Genomic DNA, 18,952 nt, shown 5'->3' on the forward strand with positions numbered 1-18,952 from the left:
CAATTAAAAAAAAAATAAACTGGAAGCTTAAAATACTTTTTTTTTTGCTGTATCCGAAAAGCTAAGAAATGCTCTGCTATATTTTTTTTTTAGGGAGGGGGATTTGTTATATTAATATATACATTTTTTTTTTAAATAATCCCCTGCTGGAATCAGCGCTTGCTATACGGTTCTAAGTCTTATCGATGGAGTGGAAGCAGAAGAGAGAGACGGTTCTCCCACTCCCTCCTCATCACAAACCTGCAAAGTCTTGGACTGCGCTGTCGCTCCGGTAGTCCACATAATAATGGAAAATTTAAACAAGGCCCCAAACCCATCAGGATGGCTCCAGAGGGGGGCCCTTCCCCACAGGGACACGCACTGTACGTAATCACTGAGGAAATCATTGTCAGCTTCAGAGTGCACGCCTGGTGCATGATGAAAACCCAGAGCCACTAGCAAGATCTGGACTCCTGGATTCACCGTCCCAAGAAAAACTCCGGATCTGGAGCTTTGTGCTCTTGCTGTGTTTTTTTTTTGCTGCCTACAGCCGCTGCTCCTGCCCTTTTTTTCTCTTCTCTCTCTTCCCACTTTTTTTTTTAAAAAAAAGCATCTTGCAAAGCTGCACTCTTCCCCCTTCTGGTTGGACTTCATAAGCCTGCATCTACAGTGCCCTTCTCCTCGCTTCAACTTCATTCATCCTCTCCAGCAGCACAGAAAGAAAGACACCTTTATTTTTTTTTGCCGTTTACCTTACTTCAGGGTGTTCAGTTGTTGTTGATGGCCGGGTAAAACGCTGGTGTACTTTTCGGAGTGAAATGCTTTGAGAAGTCGGAATAATTCGAAAGTTGCAATATTTAATTTGAAAGTTGTGATAGTTTGTATGTTGTGACATTTGGAGGTTGTCGTATTTTGAAAGTTATATTTGCTTCTCGAAGTTGTAATATTTTGAAAGCTTGTAATATTCATTTTGAAAGTTGTGATACTTATTTTGAATGTTGTAATATTTCGAAAAGCTGTAATATTTAGTTTGTAAGTTGTAATATTGAAAATTTGTTATATTTATCTTGAAAGTTGTAATGTTTTGAAAAGTTGTAATATTTGTTTTACAAGTTGTAATCTTATTTTGCAAGTTGCAAACTTTTGAAAAGTTGTAATATTTGGTTTGAAAGTTGTATTTTGAATGTTGTAATATTTTGAAAGTTATGAGATTTATATTGTAAGCTGTAATAGTTTGAAAAGTTGTATGCTGCTAATTTATTTTTTGTTACTTTTTTTTAAGTTTTAAGGATGTATTTGAAGGTTACAGAAAAGGCTGCAGAACAGCCAATACCCCTATTGCACTAAGTATTGTTAACACTTATATATATGGGAGAAATGGTATTTCTGAAACTGCAGAAAAGCTGTTTGAAGTAATATTTATATCTGGAAAGTCAGTTTTGATTTGATGCATTAGTAAGTGATATGTAAACATCCTGGAGGATCTCAGTGTAACATTTCTTATACTATGGTATAATGTGGTTAATTTCCAGTGATGTTGTTCATGGACAGTCTGAAATCTGGGGCATAATTTTAAAGTTTAGATGCTAACCCAATTTTCTTTATGGCCACAAAAGCTTAAATTTATATAGCACCTTTCATGACAGGGTGCCCCAAAATGTTTTGAAGCCAATTAAGTACTTTTTGAAGTGTAGTCATTGGTGTAATATAGGGAAACACCGAGGGCAATGAGATAAATCAGATATCAATTTTTGGTGATGGTTGAGAGATAAGAATGGCCTGGAAAGCTGCACTGCTCTTTTTCAAAACCAGACTGTGGGATCTTTGACATCTACCTGAGAGGCTTAGTGTCTCTTCCAAGAGGGTGGAAGGTTATCAGGGGTAGGTGGAAATGTGGAGTAATCAGTTCAGCCACGAACTTATTGAATGGCGGAGCAGGCTCGACGGGCTGAGTGGCCTGCTCCTGCTCCTAATTCATGTGTTCGTATGTTCCAAATTATGGCACCTCTGACAGTGTGGCACTCCCTCAGTACTGCACCAGGAGTGTGAGTCCAGATTTTACTTCCAAGTGGGGCCTTGAATCCACAATCTTCTGGCCTCAGAGACAAGAGTGCTACCCACTGAGCATGCCAGTTAAGTACGTCTGAAGTAGTTGCTGTTGAAATATAGGAACCAGCTCAGATAAAATTTGCATTTATATAGCACCCTTTACATCCTCGGGCCATCAGAATTATTTTTGAAGTGTTGCCATCTGGGGAAATTCAGAAGCCAAAATTCCAAAAACAATAAGGTGCTGGAATCTGGTTTACAGATAAATGTTAGTCCTGCCCTTCTGTCGAAATAAAGCCAGAGGTTCTTACAAACCCATTGACATAGTCGCATGGAGCCTCAGCTTCATGACTAAGATCCCCTCAATTACAGCTTTGTACTGATCAACCTGCATTTTGCACTCAAGTCTCCAGAGTGGCCCTTGAATTTCAAGGCAAGAGTATTATTAACTGAACCAAGTGAAAACTTCCTGCCGGGTTGGTATTTGCTTGTCTCTGGGTAGCCCAACAAATGCTCCAAGTTATCTGAGCATCAGAGGAAGAATGATAGGAAATAACTTTGCCACTTTCCTTTTAGTATACTTTTTTGAAAGAAATTAATCAGTTCTGAATCATCGGCGGTTTATGCAAACTGTAACAACTGAAGTATGACAGTACGGGGAAACACATAAGGGGAAGCTAGATAAGCAGATGAGGGACAAAGGAATAGAAGGATATCCTGATGGAGTGAGATGAAGTAGGGGTGGGAGGAGGCTCGTGTGGAGCATAAACACCAGTATAGACCAGTTGGGCCGAATGGCCTGTTTCTGTGCTGTAAATACTCTCAAACTGTTAGTTCAGGCTAAGTAATTCACCCACATGGAGAATTCCTGCCAACTCCTCTCCATTGCTTCAATACAATTCAAGGGTCATCCGTCCTCTTGGATCCTTCTTCTTTTCCCATCAGTGTTGCTGCTTCTTCCTACCTCCAGTTGTTGCTCCAAGCAATGGAATATCAATGGGCACTTTGTGCGGAATTCTCACAGCAATTAGGAATTCCTACGCTATCACATGGAGCAGTAGGATGCAGGTTTCATCAGAGACATCAAGGGAACTGGAGTCGGCAGCCATGTTGAAAGAAGACAAGTGTCAATGTGAAATTGGAGAGGAAGGAACATAGCAACGGGAGAAAGCCATTCAGCCCAACAAGCCTTTTCCACCATTCAATTAGATTATGCTTGATCTGTATCCTAAATCTCCAGCTAACTGCCTTGACTCCATATCCATTTATGCACTTGTCGGGCAAAACTCTATCCATCTCAGATTACAAATAATCTGTTGAAACAGCACCTGCTGCTGATTGTGCGAGAGAATTCCATTGACACAAATCTTTGCGAGACAAAATAGGACCAAATCAAAGACAGCCACCATAAACAGGAAAGAGAATCAGAGTGCCACCTTAAACTGAAAGGGCAATGAGTGCCACCTTAAATCTGGAGGTTGAATCAGAGCGCCACCTTCAACTGGATAGTAAATCAGAGTGCCAACTTAAAATGGAGGGAGAATCAGAGTCCCACCTTCGAATGGAGGGTGAAGCACAGTGCCACCTTAAACTGGAGGGTGATTCAGAGTGCCATCTTAAACTAGAGGTTGAATCAGAGTGCCACCTTAAACTAGAGGTTGAATCAGAATGCCACCCTAAAATGGAGAGTAAATCACAGTGCCACCTTAAACTAGAGGTTGAATCAGAATGCCACCCTAAAATGGAGAGTAAATCAGAGTGCCAACTTAAAATGGAGGGAGAATCAGAGTGCCAACTTATACTGGAGGGTGAATCAGTGTGCCACCTTAAACTGAAAAGGGAATCAGAGTGCCACCTTAAACAGGAGAGTCTTTCAGAATGCCACCTTAAACAGGAGGGTGTATCAGACTGCCACCTTCAACTTGAGGGTGAATCAGAGTACCACCTTAAACTGGTGGGCGAATCAGAGTGCAAACTTAAACTGAAAAGGGAATCAGAGTGCCATCTAAAACTGGAAAGCGAATCAGAATGCCACCTTAAACAGGAGTGTGAACCGGAGTGCCACCTTAATCAGGAGGGTGAACCAGAGTGCCACCTTAAACAGGAGTGTGAAATAGAGCGCCACCTTAAACTGGAGGGTGAATCAGAGTCCCTCCTTAAACTGGAGGGTAAATCAGTGTGTCACCTTAATCAGGAGTGTGAACCAGAGTGCCATCATAAACAGGAGGGTGAATCAGAGTCCCTCCTTAAACTGGAGGGTAAATCAGATTGCCACCTTAATCAGGAGTGTGAACCGGAGTGCCACCTTAAACAGGAGGGTGAATCAGAGTCCCTCCTCAAACTGGAGGGTGAATCAATGTGTCACCTTAATCAGGAGTGTGAAATAGAGTGCCACCTTAAACTGGAGGGTGAATCAGAGTGCGAACTTAAACTGGAGGGTGAAACAGTGTACCACCTTAAACAGGAGTGTGTATCAGAGTGCCAACTTAAACTGGAGGGTGAAACAGTGTACCACCTTAAACAGGAGTGTGTATCAGAGTGCCAACTTAAACTGGAGGGTGAATCAGTGTGCCACCTTAAACTGGAGGGTGAATCAGAGTGCCACCTTAAACTGGAGTGTGAACCAGAGTGCCACCTTAATCTGGAGGGCGAATCAGAGTGCCACCTTAATCAGGAGTGTGAACCAGAGTGCCACCTTAATCTGGAGGGCGAATCAGAGTGCCACCTTAAACTGGAGGGTGAATCAGAGTGCCACCTTAAACAGGAGGGCGAATCAGAGTGCCAACTTAAGCCAAGGGCTAATCAGAGTGCCACCTTAAATAGGAGTGTGAATCAGATTGCCAATTTAAACAGAAGGGTGAATCAGAGTGCCACCTTAAACTGGAGTGTGAATCAGAGTGCCACCTTAAAATGGAGGGTGAATCAGAGTGCCACCTTAAACTGGAGGGTGAATCAGATTGCCACCTTAAAATTGAGGGTGAATCAGATTGCCAATTTAAACAGAAGGGTGAATCAGAGTGCCACCTTAAAATGGAGGGTGAATCAGATTGCCAATTTAAACAGAAGGGTGAATCAGAGTGCCACCTTAAAATGGAGGGTGAATCAGAGTGCCACCTTAAACTGGAGGGTGAATCAGAGTGCCACCTTAAACTGGAGTGTCAATCAGAGTGCCAATTTAAACCGAAGGATGAATCAGAGTGCCACCTTAAACTGGAGGGTGAATCAGAGTGCCACCTTAAACTGGAGTGTGAACCAGAGTGCCACCTTAAACTGGAGTGTGAATCAGAGTGCCACCTTAAACTGGAGTGTGAATCAGTGTGCCACCTTAAACTGGAGTGTGAATCAGAGTGCCACCTTAAACTGGAGGGTGAATCAGAGTGCCAACTTAAGCTAAGGGCTAATCAGAGTGCCACCTTAAACTGGAGTGTGAATCAGTGTGCCACCTTAAACTGGAGGGTGAATCAGAGTGCCACCTTAAACAGGAGGGCGAATCAGAGTGCCAACTTAAGCTAAGGGCTAATCAGAGTGCCACCTTAAACTGGAGTGTGAATCAGAGTGCCACCTTAAACTGGAGGGTGAATCAGAGTGCCACCTTAAACTGGAGTGTGAATCAGAGTGCCACCTTAAACTGGAGGGTGAATCAGAGTGCCACCTTAAACTGGAGGGTGAATCAGATTGCCAACTTAAACTGGAGTGTGAATCAGAGTGCCAACTTAAACAGGAGGGTGAATCAGAGTGCCAACTTAAGCTAAGGGCTAATCAGAGTGCCACCTTAAACTGGAGTGTGAATCAGAGTGCCACCTTAAACTGGAGGGTGAATCAGAGTGCCACCTTAAACTGGAGGGTGAATCAGAGTGCCACCTTAAACTGGAGTGTCAATCAGAGTGCCAATTTAAACAGAAGGGTGAATCAGAGTGCCACCTTAAACTGGAGGGTGAATCAGAGTGCCACCTTAAACTGGAGGGTGAATCAGAGTGCCACCTTAAACTGGAGTGTGAACCAGAGTGCCACCTTAAACTGGAGTGTCAATCAGAGTGCCAATTTAAACAGAAGGGTGAATCAGAGAGCCACCTTAAAATTGAGAGTGAATCAGATTGCCAATTTAAACAGGAGGGTGAATCAGAGTGCCACCTTAAACTGGAGGGTGAATCAGAGTGCCACCTTAAACTGGAGTGTGAACCAGAGTGCCACCTTAAACTGGAGTGTCAATCAGAGTGCCAATTTAAACAGAAGGGTGAATCAGAGTGCCACCTTAAAATTGAGAGTGAATCAGATTGCCAATTTAAACAGGAGGGTGAATCAGAGTGCCACCTTAAAATGGAGGGTGAATCAGATTGCCACCTTAAACTGGAGGGTGAATCAGAGTGCCACCTTAAACTGGAGGGTGAATCAGAGTGCCACCTTAAACTGGAGTGTCAATCAGAGTGCCAATTTAAACAGGAGGGTGAATCAGTGTGCCACCTTAAACTGGAGGGTGAATCAGTGTGCCACCTTAAACTGGAGGGTGAATCAGAGTGCCACCTTAAACTGGAGGGTGAATCAGATTGCCACCTTAAACTGGAGGGTGAATCAGATTGCCACTTTAAACAGGAGGGTGAATCAGAGTGCCAACTTAAACAGGAGGGTGAATCAGAGTCCCTCCTTAAACTGGAGGGTAAATCAGTGTGTCACCTTAATCAGGAAGTGTGAACCAGAGTGCCACCTTAATCAGGAGTGTGAAATAGAGTGCCACCTTAAACTGGAGGGTGAATCAGAGTGCCACCTTAAACTGGAGGGTAAATCAGAGTGCCACCTTAATCTGGAGGGTGAATCAGAATGCCACCTTAATCAGGAGTGTGAACCGGAGTGCCACCTTAAACAGGAGGGTGAATCAGAGTCCCTCCTTAAACTGGAGGGTGAATCAATGTGTCACCTTAATCAGGAGTGTGAAATAGAGTGCCACCTTAAACTGGAGGGTGAATCAGAGTCCCTCCTTAAACTGGAGGCTGAATCAGAATGCCACCTTAATCAGGAGTGTGAACCGGAGTGCCATCATAAACAGGAGGGTGAATCAGAGTGCGAACTTAAACTGGAGGGTGAAACAGGGTACCACCTTAAACAGGAGTGTGTATCAGAGTGCCAACTTAAACTGGAGGGTGAAACAGTGTACCACCTTAAACAGGAGTGTGTATCAGAGTGCCAACTTAAACTGGAGGGTGAATCAGTGTGCCACCTTAAACTGGAGGGTGAATCAGAGTGCCACCTTAAACTGGAGTGTGAACCAGAGTGCCACCTTAATCTGGAGGGCGAATCAGAGTGCCACCTTAATCAGGAGTGTGAAACAGAGTGCCACCTTAATCTGGAGGGCGAATCAGAGTGCCACCTTAAACTGGAGGGTGAATCAGAGTGCCACCTTAAACAGGAGGGCGAATCAGAGTGCCAACTTAAGCCAAGGGCTAATCAGAGTGCCACCTTAAATAGGAGTGTGAATCAGATTGCCAATTTAAACAGGAGGGTGACTCAGAGTGCCACCTTAAACTGGAGTGTGAATCAGAGTGCCACCTTAAAATTGAGGGTGAATCAGAGTGCCAATTTAAACTGGAGGGTGAATCAGAGTGCCAACTTAAACTGGAGGGTGAATCAGAGTGCCACCTTAAACTGGAGGGTGAATCAGAGTGCCACCTTAAACTGGAGGGTGAATCAGAGTGCCACCTTAAACTGGAGTGTCAATCAGAGTGCCAATTTAAACCGAAGGGTGAATCAGAGTGCCACCTTAAACTGGAGGGTGAATCAGAGTGCCACCTTAAACTGGAGTGTGAACCAGAGTGCCACCTTAAAATGGAGGGTGAATCAGAGTGCCACCTTAAACTGGAGTGTGAATCAGAGTGCCACCTTAAACTGGAGTGTGAATCAGTGTGCCACCTTAAACTGGAGGGTGAATCATAGTGCCACCTTAAACTGGAGGGTGAATCAGAGTGCCACCTTAAACAGGAGGGCGAATCAGAGTGCCACCTTAAACTGGAGGGTGAATCAGAGTGCCACCTTAAACTGGAGGGTGAATCAGAATGCCAACTTAAACTGGAGTGTGAATCAGAGTGCCACCTTAAACTGGAGTGTGAACCAGAGTGCCAATTTAAACAGAAGGGTGAATCAGAGTGCCACCTTAAAATGGAGGGTGAATCAGATTGCCAATTTAAACAGGAGGGTGAATCAGAGTGCCACCTTAAATAGGAGTGTGAATCAGAGTGCCACCTTAAACTGGAGTGTGAATCAGAGTGCCACCTTAAAATGGAGGGTGAATCAGATTGCCAATTTAAACAGAAGGGTGAATCAGATTGCCAACTTAAACTGGAGTGTGAATCAGAGTGCCACCTTAAACTGGAGGGTGAATCAGAGTGCCACCTTAAACTGGAGGGTGAATCAGAGTGCCACCTTAAACTGGACGGTGAATCAGAGTGCCACCTTAAACTGGAGTGTCAATCAGAGTGCCAATTTAAACCGAAGGGCGAATCAGAGTGCCACCTTAAACTGGAGGGTGAATCAGAGTGCCACCTTAAACTGGAGTGTGAACCAGAGTGCCACCTTAAAATGGAGGGTGAATCAGAGTGCCACCTTAAACTGGAGTGTGAATCAGAGTGCCACCTTAAACTGGAGTGTGAATCAGTGTGCCACCTTAAACTGGAGGGTGAATCATAGTGCCACCTTAAACTGGAGGGTGAATCAGAGTGCCACCTTAAACAGGAGGGCGAATCAGAGTGCCACCTTAAACTGGAGGGTGAATCAGAGTGCCACCTTAAACTGGAGGGTGAATCAGAATGCCAACTTAAACAGGAGGGTGAATCAGAATGCCAACTTAATCTGGATGGTGAATCAGCGTGCCACATTAAACAGGAGGGTGAATCAGAGTGCCACATTAAACAGGAGGGTGAATCAGAGTGCCAACTTAATATGGAGGGTGAATCAGAGTGCCAACTTAAACAGGAGGGTGAATCAGAGTGCCACCTTAAACTGGAGGGTGAAACAGAGTGCCAACTTAAACTGGAGGGTGAATCAGAGTGCCACCTTAAACAGGAGGGTGAATCAGAATGCCAACTTAATCTGGATGGTGAATCAGCGTGCCACATTAAACAGGAGGGTGAATCAGAGTGCCACATTAAACAGGAGGGTGAATCAGAGTGCCACATTAAACAGGAGGGTGAATCAGAATGCCAACTTAAACAGGAGGGTGAATCAGAATGCCAACTTAATCTGGAGGGTGAATCAGAGTGCCACCTTAAACTGGAGTGTGAATCAGAGTGCCACCTTAAACTGGAGGGTGAATCAGAGTGCTACCTTAAACTGGAGGGTGAATCAGAGTGCCACCTTAAACTGGAGTGTGAATCAGTGCCACCTTAAAATGTAGGGTGAATCAGATTGCCAATTTAAACAGAAGGGTGAATCAGAGTGCCACCTTAAAATGGAGGGTGAATCAGATTGCCAACTTAAACTGGAGTGTGAATCAGAGTGCCACCTTAAACTGGAGTGTGAATCAGTGTGCCACCTTAAACTGGAGGGTGAATCAGAGTGCCACCTTAAACAGGAGGGCGAATCAGATTGCCAATTTAAACAGAAGTGTGAATCAGATTGCCACCTTAAACTGGAGGGTGAATCAGAGTGCCACTTTAAACAGGAGGGTGAATCAGAGTGCCACTTTAAACAGGAGAGTGAATCAGATTGCCACCTTAAACTGGAGGGTGAATCGGAGTGCCACCTTAAAGAGGAGGGTGAAACAGAGTGCCAACGTAATCTGGAGGGTGAATCAGAGTGCCACCTTAAACAGGAGGGTGAAACAGAGTGCCAGCTTAAACAGGAGGGTGAATCAGAGTGCCAACTTAAACTGGAGGGTGAATCAGAGTGCCACCTTAAACAGGAGGGTGAAACAGAATGCCAACTTAAACAGGAGGGTGAAACAGATTGCCAACTTAAACTGGAGGGTGAATCAGAGTGCCAATTTAAACAGAAGGGTGAATCAGAGTGCCACCTTAAACTGGAGGGTGAATCAGAGTGCCAATTTAAACAGAAGGGTGAATCAGAATGCCACCTTAAACTGGAGTGTCAATCAGAGTGCCAATTTAAACAGAAGGGTGAATCAGAGTGCCACCTTAAACAGGAGGGTGAAACAGAATGCCAACTGAAACAGAAGGGTGAATCAGAATGCCACCTTAAACTGGAGTGTCAATCAGAGTGCCAATTTAAACAGAAGGGTGAATCAGAGTGCCACCTTAAACAGGAGGGTGAAACAGAATGCCAACTTAAACAGGAGGGTGAAACAGAATGCCAATTTAAACAGAAGGGTGAATCAGAATGCCACCTTAAACTGGAGTGTCAATCAGAGTGCCAATTTAAACAGAAGGGTGAATCAGAGTGCCACCTTAAACAGGAGGGTGAAACAGAATGCCAACTTAAACAGGAGGGTGAAACAGAATGCCAACTTAAACAGGAGGGTGAATCAGAGTGCCAACTTAAACTGGAGGGTGAATCAGAGTGCCACCTTAAACAGGAGGGTGAAACAGAATGCAAACTTAATATGGAGGGTGTTTCAGAGTGCCAACTTAAACAGGAGGGTGAATCAGAGTGCCACCTTAAACTGGAGTGTGAATCAGAGTGCCACATTAAACAGGAAGGTGAATCAGAATGCCAACTTAAACAGGAGGGTGAATCAGAATGCCAACTTAATCTGGAGGGTGAATCAGAGTGCCACATTAAACAGGAGGGTGAATCAGAATGCCAACTGAAACAGGAGGGTGAATCAGATTGCCAACTCAATCTGGAGGGTGAATCAGAATGCCACCTTAAACTGGAAGGTGAATCAGAGTGCCACCTTAAACTGGAGTGTGAATCAGAGTGCCACCTTAAACTGGAGTGTGAATCAGAGTGCCACCTTAAACTGGAAGGTGAATCAGAGTGCCACCTTAAACTGGAGTGTGAATCAGAGTGCCACCTTAAACTGGAGTGTGAATCAGAGTGCCACCTTAAACTGGAGTGTGAATCAAAGTGCCACCTTAAACTGGAGGGTGAATCAGAGTGCCACCTTAAACTGGAGTGTGAACCAGAGTGCCACCTTAAACTGGAGTGTCAATCAGAGTGCCAATTTAAACAGGAGGGCGAATCAGATTGCCAACTTAATCTGGAGGGTGAATCAGAATGCCACCTTAAACTGGAGTGTGAATCAGAGTGCCACCTTAAACTGGAGTGTGAATCAGAGTGCCACCTTAAACTGGAGGGTGAATCAGAGTGCCACCTTAAACTGGAGTGTGAACCAGAGGGCCACCTTAAACTGGAGTGTCAATCAGAGTGCCAATTTAAACAGGAGGGCGAATCAGATTGCCAATTTAAACAGAAGTGTGAATCAGATTGCCACCTTAAACTGGAGGGTGAATCAGAGTGCCACTTTAAACAGGAGGGTGAATCAGAGTGCCACTTTAAACAGGAGGGTGAATCAGAGTGCCACTTTAAACTGGAGGGTGAATCAGAGTGCCACTTTAAACTGGAGGGTGAATCAGAGTGCCACGTTAAACTGGAGGGTGAATCAGAGTGCCACCTTAAACTGGAGTGTGAACCAGAGTGCCACCTTAAACTGGAGTGTCAATCAGAGTGCCAATTTAAACAGGAGGGCGAATCAGATTGCCAATTTAAACAGAAGTGTGAATCAGATTGCCACCTTAAACTGGAGGGTGAATCAGAGTGCCACTTTAAACAGGAGGGTGAATCAGATTGCCACCTTAAACTGGAGGGTGAATCAGAGTGCCACCTTAAAGAGGAGGGTGAAACAGAGTGCCAACGTAATCTGGAGGGTGAATCAGAGTGCCACCTTAAACAGGAGGGCGAATCACAGAGCCAACTTAATCTGGAGGGTGAATCAGAGTGGCACCTTAAACAGGATGGTGAAACAGAGTGCCAGCTTAAACAGGAGGGTGAAACAGAGTGCCAACTTAAACTGGAGGGTGAATCAGAGTGCCACCTTAAACAGGAGGGTGAAACAGAATGCCAACTTAAACTGGAGGGTGAATCAGAGTGCCACCTTAAACAGGAGGGTGAAACAGAGTGCCAACTTAAACTGGAGGGTGAATCAGAGTGCCACCTTAAACAGGAGGGTGAAACAGAATGCCAACTTAAACTGGAGGGTGAATCAGAGTGCCACCTTAAACAGGAGGGTGAAACAGAATGCCAACTGAAACAGGAGGGTGAATCAGAGTGCCACCTTAAACAGGAGGGTGAAACAGAATGCCAACTTAAACAGGAGGGTGAAACAGATTGCCAACTTAAACTGGAGGGTGAATCAGAGTGCCACCTTAAACTGGAGGGTGAATCAGAGTGCCACCTTAAACTGGAGGGTGAATCAGAGTGCCAATTTAAACAGAAGGGTGAATCAGAGTGCCACCTTAAACTGGAGGGTGAATCAGAGTGCCAATTTAAACAGAAGGGTGAATCAGAATGCCACCTTAAACTGGAGTGTCAATCAGAGTGCCAATTTAAACAGAAGGGTGAATCAGAGTGCCACCTTAAACTGGAGGGTGAATCAGAGTGCCACCTTAAACAGGAGGGTGAAACAGAATGCCAACTGAAACAGGAGGGTGAATCAGAGTGCCACCTTAAACAGGAGGGTGAAACAGAATGCCAACTTAAACTGGAGGGTGAATCAGAGTGCCACCTTAAACAGGAGGGTGAAACAGAATGCCAACTGAAACAGGAGGGTGAATCAGAGTGCCACCTTAAACAGGAGGGTGAAACAGAATGCCAACTTAAACAGGAGGGTGAAACAGAATGCCACATTAAACAGGAGGGTGAATCAGAGTGCCACATTAAACAGGAGGGTGAATCAGAATGCCAACTTAATCTGGAGGGTGAATCAGAGTGCCACATTAAACAGGAGGGTGAATCAGAGTGCCACATTAAACAGGAGGGTGAAACAGAATGCCAACTGAAACAGGAGGGTGAAACAGAGTGCCACCTTAAACAGGAGGGCGAATCAGAGTGCCAACTTAAGCCAAGGGCTAATCAGAGTGCCACCTTAAATAGGAGTGTGAATCAGATTGCCAATTTAAACAGGAGGGTGACTCAGAGTGCCACCTTAAACTGGAGTGTGAATCAGAGTGCCACCTTAAAATTGAGGGTGAATCAGAGTGCCAATTTAAACTGGAGGGTGAATCAGAGTGCCAACTTAAACTGGAGGGTGAATCAGAGTGCCACCTTAAACTGGAGGGTGAATCAGAGTGCCACCTTAAACTGGAGGGTGAATCAGAGTGCCACCTTAAACTGGAGTGTCAATCAGAGTGCCAATTTAAACCGAAGGGTGAATCAGAGTGCCACCTTAAACTGGAGGGTGAATCAGAGTGCCACCTTAAACTGGAGTGTGAACCAGAGTGCCACCTTAAAATGGAGGGTGAATCAGAGTGCCACCTTAAACTGGAGTGTGAATCAGAGTGCCACCTTAAACTGGAGTGTGAATCAGTGTGCCACCTTAAACTGGAGGGTGAATCATAGTGCCACCTTAAACTGGAGGGTGAATCAGAGTGCCACCTTAAACAGGAGGGCGAATCAGAGTGCCACCTTAAACTGGAGGGTGAATCAGAGTGCCACCTTAAACTGGAGGGTGAATCAGAATGCCAACTTAAACTGGAGTGTGAATCAGAGTGCCACCTTAAACTGGAGTGTGAACCAGAGTGCCAATTTAAACAGAAGGGTGAATCAGAGTGCCACCTTAAAATGGAGGGTGAATCAGATTGCCAATTTAAACAGGAGGGTGAATCAGAGTGCCACCTTAAATAGGAGTGTGAATCAGAGTGCCACCTTAAACTGGAGTGTGAATCAGAGTGCCACCTTAAAATGGAGGGTGAATCAGATTGCCAATTTAAACAGAAGGGTGAATCAGATTGCCAACTTAAACTGGAGTGTGAATCAGAGTGCCACCTTAAACTGGAGGGTGAATCAGAGTGCCACCTTAAACTGGAGGGTGAATCAGAGTGCCACCTTAAACTGGACGGTGAATCAGAGTGCCACCTTAAACTGGAGTGTCAATCAGAGTGCCAATTTAAACCGAAGGGCGAATCAGAGTGCCACCTTAAACTGGAGGGTGAATCAGAGTGCCACCTTAAACTGGAGTGTGAACCAGAGTGCCACCTTAAAATGGAGGGTGAATCAGAGTGCCACCTTAAACTGGAGTGTGAATCAGAGTGCCACCTTAAACTGGAGTGTGAATCAGTGTGCCACCTTAAACTGGAGGGTGAATCATAGTGCCACCTTAAACTGGAGGGTGAATCAGAGTGCCACCTTAAACAGGAGGGCGAATCAGAGTGCCACCTTAAACTGGAGGGTGAATCAGAGTGCCACCTTAAACTGGAGGGTGAATCAGAATGCCAACTTAAACAGGAGGGTGAATCAGAATGCCAACTTAATCTGGATGGTGAATCAGCGTGCCACATTAAACAGGAGGGTGAATCAGAGTGCCACATTAAACAGGAGGGTGAATCAGAGTGCCAACTTAATATGGAGGGTGAATCAGAGTGCCAACTTAAACAGGAGGGTGAATCAGAGTGCCACCTTAAACTGGAGGGTGAAACAGAGTGCCAACTTAAACTGGAGGGTGAATCAGAGTGCCACCTTAAACAGGAGGGTGAATCAGAATGCCAACTTAATCTGGATGGTGAATCAGCGTGCCACATTAAACAGGAGGGTGAATCAGAGTGCCACATTAAACAGGAGGGTGAATCAGAGTGCCACATTAAACAGGAGGGTGAATCAGAATGCCAACTTAAACAGGAGGGTGAATCAGAATGCCAACTTAATCTGGAGGGTGAATCAGAGTGCCACCTTAAACTGGAGTGTGAATCAGAGTGCCACCTTAAACTGGAGGGTGAATCAGAGTGCTACCTTAAACTGGAGGGTGAATCAGAGTGCCACCTTAAACTGGAGTGTGAATCAGTGCCACCTTAAAATGTAGGGTGAATCAGATTGCCAATTTAAACAGAAGGGTGAATCAGAGTGCCACCTTAAAATGGAGGGTGAATCAGATTGCCAACTTAAACTGGAGTGTGAATCAGAGTGCCACCTTAAACTGGAGTGTGAATCAGTGTGCCACCTTAAACTGGAGGGTGAATCAGAGTGCCACCTTAAACAGGAGGGCGAATCAGATTGCCAATTTAAACAGAAGTGTGAATCAGATTGCCACCTTAAACTGGAGGGTGAATCAGAGTGCCACTTTAAACAGGAGGGTGAATCAGAGTGCCACTTTAAACAGGAGAGTGAATCAGATTGCCACCTTAAACTGGAGGGTGAATCGGAGTGCCACCTTAAAGAGGAGGGTGAAACAGAGTGCCAACGTAATCTGGAGGGTGAATCAGAGTGCCACCTTAAACAGGAGGGTGAAACAGAGTGCCAGCTTAAACAGGAGGGTGAATCAGAGTGCCAACTTAAACTGGAGGGTGAATCAGAGTGCCACCTTAAACAGGAGGGTGAAACAGAATGCCAACTTAAACAGGAGGGTGAAACAGATTGCCAACTTAAACTGGAGGGTGAATCAGAGTGCCAATTTAAACAGAAGGGTGAATCAGAGTGCCACCTTAAACTGGAGGGTGAATCAGAGTGCCAATTTAAACAGAAGGGTGAATCAGAATGCCACCTTAAACTGGAGTGTCAATCAGAGTGCCAATTTAAACAGAAGGGTGAATCAGAGTGCCACCTTAAACAGGAGGGTGAAACAGAATGCCAACTGAAACAGAAGGGTGAATCAGAATGCCACCTTAAACTGGAGTGTCAATCAGAGTGCCAATTTAAACAGAAGGGTGAATCAGAGTGCCACCTTAAACAGGAGGGTGAAACAGAATGCCAACTTAAACAGGAGGGTGAAACAGAATGCCAATTTAAACAGAAGGGTGAATCAGAATGCCACCTTAAACTGGAGTGTCAATCAGAGTGCCAATTTAAACAGAAGGGTGAATCAGAGTGCCACCTTAAACAGGAGGGTGAAACAGAATGCCAACTTAAACAGGAGGGTGAAACAGAATGCCAACTTAAACAGGAGGGTGAATCAGAGTGCCAACTTAAACTGGAGGGTGAATCAGAGTGCCACCTTAAACAGGAGGGTGAAACAGAATGCAAACTTAATATGGAGGGTGTTTCAGAGTGCCAACTTAAACAGGAGGGTGAATCAGAGTGCCACCTTAAACTGGAGTGTGAATCAGAGTGCCACATTAAACAGGAAGGTGAATCAGAATGCCAACTTAAACAGGAGGGTGAATCAGAATGCCAACTTAATCTGGAGGGTGAATCAGAGTGCCACATTAAACAGGAGGGTGAATCAGAATGCCAACTGAAACAGGAGGGTGAATCAGATTGCCAACTCAATCTGGAGGGTGAATCAGAATGCCACCTTAAACTGGAAGGTGAATCAGAGTGCCACCTTAAACTGGAGTGTGAATCAGAGTGCCACCTTAAACTGGAGTGTGAATCAGAGTGCCACCTTAAACTGGAAGGTGAATCAGAGTGCCACCTTAAACTGGAGTGTGAATCAGAGTGCCACCTTAAACTGGAGTGTGAATCAGAGTGCCACCTTAAACTGGAGTGTGAATCAAAGTGCCACCTTAAACTGGAGGGTGAATCAGAGTGCCACCTTAAACTGGAGTGTGAACCAGAGTGCCACCTTAAACTGGAGTGTCAATCAGAGTGCCAATTTAAACAGGAGGGCGAATCAGATTGCCAACTTAATCTGGAGGGTGAATCAGAATGCCACCTTAAACTGGAGTGTGAATCAGAGTGCCACCTTAAACTGGAGTGTGAATCAGAGTGCCACCTTAAACTGGAGGGTGAATCAGAGTGCCACCTTAAACTGGAGTGTGAACCAGAGGGCCACCTTAAACTGGAGTGTCAATCAGAGTGCCAATTTAAACAGGAGGGCGAATCAGATTGCCAATTTAAACAGAAGTGTGAATCAGATTGCCACCTTAAACTGGAGGGTGAATCAGAGTGCCACTTTAAACAGGAGGGTGAATCAGAGTGCCACTTTAAACAGGAGGGTGAATCAGAGTGCCACTTTAAACTGGAGGGTGAATCAGAGTGCCACTTTAAACTGGAGGGTGAATCAGAGTGCCACGTTAAACTGGAGGGTGAATCAGAGTGCCACCTTAAACTGGAGTGTGAACCAGAGTGCCACCTTAAACTGGAGTGTCAATCAGAGTGCCAATTTAAACAGGAGGGCGAATCAGATTGCCAATTTAAACAGAAGTGTGAATCAGATTGCCACCTTAAACTGGAGGGTGAATCAGAGTGCCACTTTAAACAGGAGGGTGAATCAGATTGCCACCTTAAACTGGAGGGTGAATCAGAGTGCCACCTTAAAGAGGAGGGTGAAACAGAGTGCCAACGTAATCTGGAGGGTGAATCAGAGTGCCACCTTAAACAGGAGGGCGAATCACAGAGCCAACTTAATCTGGAGGGTGAATCAGAGTGGCACCTTAAACAGGATGGTGAAACAGAGTGCCAGCTTAAACAGGAGGGTGAAACAGAGTGCCAACTTAAACTGGAGGGTGAATCAGAGTGCCACCTTAAACAGGAGGGTGAAACAGAATGCCAACTTAAACTGGAGGGTGAATCAGAGTGCCACCTTAAACAGGAGGGTGAAACAGAGTGCCAACTTAAACTGGAGGGTGAATCAGAGTGCCACCTTAAACAGGAGGGTGAAACAGAATGCCAACTTAAACTGGAGGGTGAATCAGAGTGCCACCTTAAACAGGAGGGTGAAACAGAATGCCAACTGAAACAGGAGGGTGAATCAGAGTGCCACCTTAAACAGGAGGGTGAAACAGAATGCCAACTTAAACAGGAGGGTGAAACAGATTGCCAACTTAAACTGGAGGGTGAATCAGAGTGCCACCTTAAACTGGAGGGTGAATCAGAGTGCCACCTTAAACTGGAGGGTGAATCAGAGTGCCAATTTAAACAGAAGGGTGAATCAGAGTGCCACCTTAAACTGGAGGGTGAATCAGAGTGCCAATTTAAACAGAAGGGTGAATCAGAATGCCACCTTAAACTGGAGTGTCAATCAGAGTGCCAATTTAAACAGAAGGGTGAATCAGAGTGCCACCTTAAACTGGAGGGTGAATCAGAGTGCCACCTTAAACAGGAGGGTGAAACAGAATGCCAACTGAAACAGGAGGGTGAATCAGAGTGCCACCTTAAACAGGAGGGTGAAACAGAATGCCAACTTAAACTGGAGGGTGAATCAGAGTGCCACCTTAAACAGGAGGGTGAAACAGAATGCCAACTGAAACAGGAGGGTGAATCAGAGTGCCACCTTAAACAGGAGGGTGAAACAGAATGCCAACTTAAACAGGAGGGTGAAACAGAATGCCACATTAAACAGGAGGGTGAATCAGAGTGCCACATTAAACAGGAGGGTGAATCAGAATGCCAACTTAATCTGGAGGGTGAATCAGAGTGCCACATTAAACAGGAGGGTGAATCAGAGTGCCACATTAAACAGGAGGGTGAAACAGAATGCCAACTGAAACAGGAGGGTGAAACAGAGTGCCACCTTAAACAGGAGGGTGAATCAGAGTGCCACCTTAAACTGGAGGGTGAAACAGAGTGCCAACTTAAACTGGAGGGTGAATCAGAGTGCCACCTTAAACAGGAGGGTGAAACAGAATGCGAACTTAAACTGGAGGGTGAATCAGAGTGCCACCTTAAACAGGAGGGTGAAACAGAATGCCAACTGAAACAGGAGGGTGAATCAGAGTGCCACCTTAAACAGGAGGGTGAAACAGAATGCCAACTTAAACAGGAGGGTGAATCAGAATGCCAACTTAATCTGGAGGGTGAATCAGAGTGCCACTTTAAACAGGAGGGTGAATCAGAGTGCCACTTTAAACAGGAGTGTGAATCAGATTGCCACCTTAAACTGGAGGGTGAA

General features: G+C 45.2%; 1 protein-coding gene across 4 annotated transcripts in view; it reads right to left on the reverse strand.

Moving 5' to 3' along the window:
• The window catches only part of LOC137369730 (zinc finger protein 521), a 524,295-nt gene extending 523,863 nt beyond the window's left edge, over positions 1 to 432 (reverse strand). For 2 of the 4 annotated variants that reach the window (XM_068031105.1, XM_068031101.1), the window contains exon 1: positions 241 to 431. The gene's annotated coding sequence lies outside the window, so the exon portion shown is untranslated. Of the gene's footprint in view, positions 1 to 240 lie in introns of all 4 variants that reach the window. The other 2 variants (XM_068031102.1, XM_068031106.1) reach the window with 2 other exon arrangements.
• Positions 433 to 18,952: the final 18,520 nt, after the last annotated feature.

The sequence above is a fragment of the Heterodontus francisci genome, chromosome 5 (assembly GCF_036365525.1).
Source record: "Heterodontus francisci isolate sHetFra1 chromosome 5, sHetFra1.hap1, whole genome shotgun sequence".
Taxonomy (NCBI): domain Eukaryota; kingdom Metazoa; phylum Chordata; class Chondrichthyes; order Heterodontiformes; family Heterodontidae; genus Heterodontus; species Heterodontus francisci.